Genomic DNA, 6,169 nt, shown 5'->3' with positions numbered 1-6,169 from the left:
CTGTCTCCCATGCAGATACACCTGTATGAGTCCAGATGTCTTGGTCCATTTGTGTTGCTATGAGAAAACATGAGGCCAAGTCATTTACAAATCAATTGACTTCACAGTTCTGAAGGCTGTGCTCCAGGCACGGGCAGATTTGGTGTCTGGTGATGTCTGGGGGTGATGTCAGCCTTGTACCTTAGAGGTGCGCCCTCCAGAGAGGACCAGTGTCACATCCTTAAATGACAGAAGGGTACGCTCTCGTCCACTGGGAGCCCCTGGGTGATGTCAGCCTTGTACCTTAGAGGTGCGCCCTCCAGAGAGGACCAGTGTCACATCCTTAAATGACAGAAGGGTACGCTCTCGTCCACTGGGAGCCAATCTCAGTCATGACTTGGTCCTCCCCAAGGCCACAGGGGCTTACGTTGCAATACAAATTTTCAAAGGGACACTATCACAGTGAAGCTCTAGAGACTATTGATAGGAATTACTTGTTCAGATGGAGGCTATGTGCGCATTCTGTTTCATGAGCTAAGATTAAATCATTTTCAAGTGTCGATTTCTCCTCCCACGTTCAGTTTAATTTACATTCTGATTACAAACGATGTTGCTCATCGCCTCATATGTCCATTAACCATCCGTGGTTTTCTCCTCTGAGATGTGTGTTGCTCATTTTTTTCCTGTGTCGTGTTGTCTTTTTAGGGCTAGGTTACAGCACTGCTTTACGTAATCTGAGTAGTTTTGCTCTACGTGCTGTAGGCTGGTCTCACGTTGTTCTTTTTGTTCTCTTTATCCTACCTGCGTTTTGGTGCAGAGAGGCTCCTAACAGTACGAAATGTACCCATCTTTTATGGTTAATATTCTTGTGCCTTAAGAACCTCTTTCCCATTTTGAGGTCAGGAAGATGCTCTTCTGTATTTTCGTTTAGAGGTTTAAGCCTTTTGCTGCTCACAACCGAATCCCTAAATCCCTCTGGAATTGCTCTTTGAGACAATTCCTTCTAGACTCAGCAGGATATTCCACCACCATTTGTAAGCACTCTTATCTTTTAATAACTGAGAAAAATGAGGAAAAACCCCTCCCCGACTCCCCCCAGCAGCATTTGGGAAGATAGCTGATTCTTGGGCAGCATTGAAAGAAATTCTGATTAAATGACCTAGCTTCCTTAGCTGAAGTCAAGACATTTTTTTTACATTTGTTCTTTATTAAAAATGCTTTGCTATGTCATACTTGTGTATATGGATAGAGTACAGTACGAGAATTTGCTGTATGCATGAAGTCATTAACCTTTCCATTTCTTTAAATGTTTTTGTGTGTGGAGGAAACCTTCAAATGATTTTTTTTAGTTATTTAGGTGTAAATTGGTGTGGACTGCAGCTTGCCCTACTGTAGGGCTCATTCTTCTTGTCTAAATGTGTTTTGATACTGTTTTCTAATCTCCCTTTACCCCTGCTTTCCCTCGCTTTCCTAGTCTCTAGGGACCACTATTTACTTTCTGAACTAAGGTGCCATTTTAGCCTGTTCAAATGAGTGGGTGAACATGGGGTTTACCTTCCTGAATCTGGCTTTTTTCCAACAACAGGAAGCTCTTCAATTCCATCCAAATTACTAGCCAAGGCTTTTTTTATTTTCCTTGAACAGTTTTGCAAGTACTTAAAAAGTCAAAAAAGAAAGTAAACTCCTCTCTTGCTTTCTGAACTATGATGCAGAGCATTGAAACAAGTTATTGGTTGAGAAAAACATGTATTTCAAATGCTGCAAGTTAAAAGTGTTCGGGGTACAAGTTCCATTTTTTGGAGTAACGATGTCATTTTCTAGAAATACCAGACAAGAAGTCAAGAGACCCATGTGCGTCATTACCTGTTGGTTAAATTGCTGTGTATCAGTTGGGATTGTGTTCAGTGGCCTGTTCTAAGAACTCTTCTCAGTGGCTTAACCAGACAGAATTTACTGTTTTCTTGGATAGCAGCCCAGGAGCCAGCAAGCCAAGCCCAGGACAGTGTCTTTGGCATTCAGTGTAGGCTTTGGAGCATGTGGTTTCTGTCTTCATACTGCTTACTTCACAGGTACTGGCATCCTAGCCTCAGTGTAGGCTTGAGAAAGAAAAGAGACAAAGGACAAAACACGAGCCCCCTGCAAAGGAGCAAAACCCTTTGCCAACCTCAGAGTTAACTAAAGAAGACATTGAGAAATGGAAGATACAGAATTCAAAACACTTGTCATAAAGCTTCTTATCAACAATGAGAAGCATGTAAAGCAGGCATTCAAGGAATTCAAAGAATATGTGACACAGGAAATGAATCAAATGAAAGCTGATACAGTAGAAATTAACAATACAGTGGACCAAATTATGAGTACAGTGGAGAGTCTCCAAAATTGAGAGAAGAAGAAAGATCTCAGCAGATACTTCCTGTCACGAGGGGGAAACAAACAAAAAGCTGGAAAAAACCAAACAGAGCTGGATTATGCTAAAAAAAAAAAGTATTCAAGAATTGAAAGAAACTATTAGAAGGCCAAATATAAGTGTTATGGGACTCCCAGAAGGTACAAAAAGATAAACTGGGTTTATAAGTGTATTTAATGAACTAATAAGGGAAAATTTCCCTAATCTAGAGAAAGAATTTGGAAACAACATCCAGGAGGGGCACAGAACTCCCAACAGGCTTAACCAAAAGAGATCTTCACCAAGACACATGATAATCAAGCTCTCTTCCACCAAACATAAGGAAAAGATCCTTAAATATGCACGTGAAAAAAAAATCAACTGACATATAAAGGAATGCCAGTTAAACTGACGGAAGACTTGCCACAGGAAGCTCTACAAACAAGAAGAGAATGGAGAGACATATTCCAGATTCTAAAAGAAAGAAAAAAATTGTCAGCCCAGGATAACGCACCCAGCAAAACTTTCCTTTATCTTTGAAAATGAAATAAAATTCTTCCACAGTAAGGAAAAGTTAAAGAGTATACCTCTTTCCAAACCTGCCCTACAAATTATACTTAAAGATGTTCTCTTGACAGAGAAGAGAAATAGCACCCACCAAAACCAAAGGCAAATGTGAAGAACATCCCAGTAAAATAACAAGGGAAGACTAAATCAATGAGCAACCTGTTGCTGAAATGACAGGACTAAATTACCACCCATTCATATTAACCCTGAATGTTAATAGCTTAAACTCACCAATCAAGCATTATAGATTAGCAGACTGGATTAAAAAAACAAAACCCATTTATTTGTTGTCTACAGAAGACACATTTCACTGGCAAAAATCAGTGGAAACAATATCTCACGGATTTTGATGGGTTTTTCTTTGTTGTTTCATTTGTTCAAAACACTTTCTCATTACATTGTTCACTGGCTCATAGATAATGCAGTAGCATCATTTTCCTCAAGAAAGTTCTTGATTTTCATTTCTTCAGTGACACATTAATTATTTGGTAACATGTTATTTGACTTCATAGCATTTTCAGTTTCTCTTTTTCTTCCTATTATTTTGTTTTGTGACATTTCATTTAAGGGCATGTATAGTAACTATAATAGAGACTATCATATCTAGTAGCATGTTATTTAATTTCATGGCATTGTAAATTTCTACTTTTCTTCCTGTTGATTTTGTATTGTGACTTTTCATTTAAGGGGATATACAGTAACTGTGTCATGAAGACTATCACATCCAGATGTGAGGATACAATGCAATATGCGTCTCTACTTTCAGACCAAAGATGGACTCCCAATGAAACTGTTGACTAAATAGGATGCTGGACTCTCTGCCATTGTCATGCCCACAATGATGGACATATGATTGTTTATGAAGAACTATACTATAATAATATAGGGAAACTCATTGGGGGAGAGAGGGGACTTGGGGAAGGGGTAAGGGAAATCCCAGGGCCTATGGAACTGTATCATAATGTGATAATAAAAAAAAAATAAGTAAAATAAAATAAAGAATGCCTGTTTCTCCATGTAATCATTCATTGCCTATAACATCTACACAAAGGATTTGGCTGTGAAATGGTAAGGCCTGATTCCTGCTCTATGGGGGACTCTGCCTATTCACCATATGGTACCAGATTCACCCCTGAGTACTTCGAGGCAAAGACCAATTAAGCTGAATTACGTGTTCTTGTAGGTGTGCTTCCTGTTTCCTGTTTGCAAAGGCAACTGCAGAAAAAATAAAAGTCACAAGCTTACCTCCACATTTTACTAAGCTGTCAAATGTTCAAGTGAAATCTGAGCTAATTATGGACTCCCTCGATTGCAGGCCCGTTGCTGTGCTGGTGGTCCATTCTGCACGGGTAGGAGGATACCTCTGAGAAAAGCCCTGTGTGACTGCGAACTGTGAGTTGCTTTTCAAGTCTCTTGAAGCATCTGGATTTTCCATTGGCCAAATTATGTAAAATGCAAAGGTGCTATGCCTCTGCTCAGTGGTTGTGTGTTTCCATATTTATATTTGGTAAATAGAAAGTGTTGGATTACCATCTGCCATCGCAGTTCTGGGCTGTCCAATTCCATTTTTAACTCTTGAAGAATCTGTATTTTACTGAAAAGATAGCTGTGCAGCTGTTCTATGTTTTGTTTTTTAATTCTGTTTGTCCCTGTTCTGGTGGCTGATGAAATGGCAATTTCATTTAAGTATATGCTTTTACTAAAACAAAGCCAAGTAGAGAATTGGAGCTAAAATGGTCAGCAAAATTGGGCTTGTTGCTTCTGGGTGGAGGATGGAGGAATAATATTCATATGTGCCCCTCCTGACCGTCCAAATCTCATTTGATGTAGAAAATTGAAGAGTGTGTGCAACAAGTAGATAGGGGGTCTTCTAACTTAGAAAAGATTCTTATGAAAATCTGTTGCAATAGATTTGTAATAAGTTTTGACTCACTCACTAGAAATCGTGAATTTTCTATTAGGATTGAAACATTAAAACTGTCCTAATTTGTTGGTATGAGTCTCAAAAGTCATCTCATTGAATATGCAGCAAATTGAGTTTTCAGGGAAAGGAAATATACTAGTGAATGAGTTCTTTGGCAATGTTTCAAGGTAAGCTAATGGCCTTAGATAAGAGCCGGCCAAGACTTCCGAACAAGATCATATGGATCTCTGTCATCCTTCTTGTGCTTGCTTGGAAACAAGGCATGAATATTAATCTAACATTTACTCGGTCAAATAATTTTGTGTGCTGAGCACATGGAAAAAATTAAACAAAAGCCTTTTGCTGTATTTTGTTGATAATGTAGGGAAGGCCAACAAATGGATGTAAAATAAAGTTTTAAGAAATTTTGCCACTTTCCATTCCACTTCTTTCCTCCTCCCTCACCAAGTCTCTGTGGTGCAACTAAGTATAAGACAAGAAACATGGCTCATTTGGACATACTAAGAAAGCGAAAGTGAAAAAAATTCTAAATGTGGTAGTTTAATCCTTCCAATGAGAGCTACAGAAAAGAATAATTGCAGTCTTGTTAAGCAATATGTAATGCTTTTTTTGTCCTTCCCACATCCCCCCCCCCCCGCCTCCCACCTTGTGGCACTGGAATCAAAGACTCAACTCTGTTGTATTTCTCCTGGATGCTAAGATGGGGTGTATGTTTAAATTGGGACTGATGCAGTATCTTGAGAAGCTTACTCTTGATAATTTGGTTAAGCTGCTTCTGGCTATCTCTGCTCCTAGGCCTGGCGGTCTCCCTGGCGTTGATTCCTTGGGTCTTTCTGACATCAGGATAAAGTACAATAGGAAAGTACCAAGGAGTCCTTCCCCTGGACTGGGAGGGGCGGAGGGTCCTGGCATCCACTTATTCCGGCCTCTTCTGCAGTATCCACATCTTTCCCCCATACCTGTGTTGTCAGGAACAGATGATTCCTTTCTGTGGATTCCTTTCCAATGTGAGCTTCAGTCAGTTGAAGTTCAACACAGATCAGGGCGAGACACACAGGAGCTGCTGTTATAGCTTCACAGCATCTGCCAGACCCAAGGGAAGCTATGAGAGAGTGACAGAACAACTCCTGGGACAAGGAGAAACCACTCCGGGCTTAGACTGCCATTCTCAGAGAAGGCAGTGGACGAGGCAGCAGGGCAGGATGTAGCTTCATCAGCAGAAGTTACACTTCCTGGCTAGGGTCTTTATGTCAACAAATCCCGCTCAGATTTTGAGGGCGATTTGGAATCTTGTTCAAAAGTCCTAGACTCTC

At 40.1% G+C, this 6,169-nt stretch overlaps 1 protein-coding gene across 1 annotated transcript in view; it reads left to right on the top strand.

The window, feature by feature from the left end:
• The first annotated feature begins 4,170 nt into the window (after window positions 1–4,170).
• Window positions 4,171–6,169, top strand: part of NCALD (neurocalcin delta) — a 172,734-nt gene continuing 170,735 nt past the window's right edge. The window contains exon 1 of the mRNA XM_040972662.1: window positions 4,171–4,324. The gene's annotated coding sequence lies outside the window, so the exon portion shown is untranslated. The remainder of the gene's footprint in view (window positions 4,325–6,169) is intronic.

Source organism: Ochotona curzoniae, unplaced genomic scaffold (genome assembly GCF_017591425.1).
Source record: "Ochotona curzoniae isolate NIBS_2020 unplaced genomic scaffold, NIBS_Ocur_1.0 contig_2318, whole genome shotgun sequence".
Taxonomy (NCBI): domain Eukaryota; kingdom Metazoa; phylum Chordata; class Mammalia; order Lagomorpha; family Ochotonidae; genus Ochotona; species Ochotona curzoniae.
This window is presented reverse-complemented; position numbering and strand designations above follow the sequence as displayed.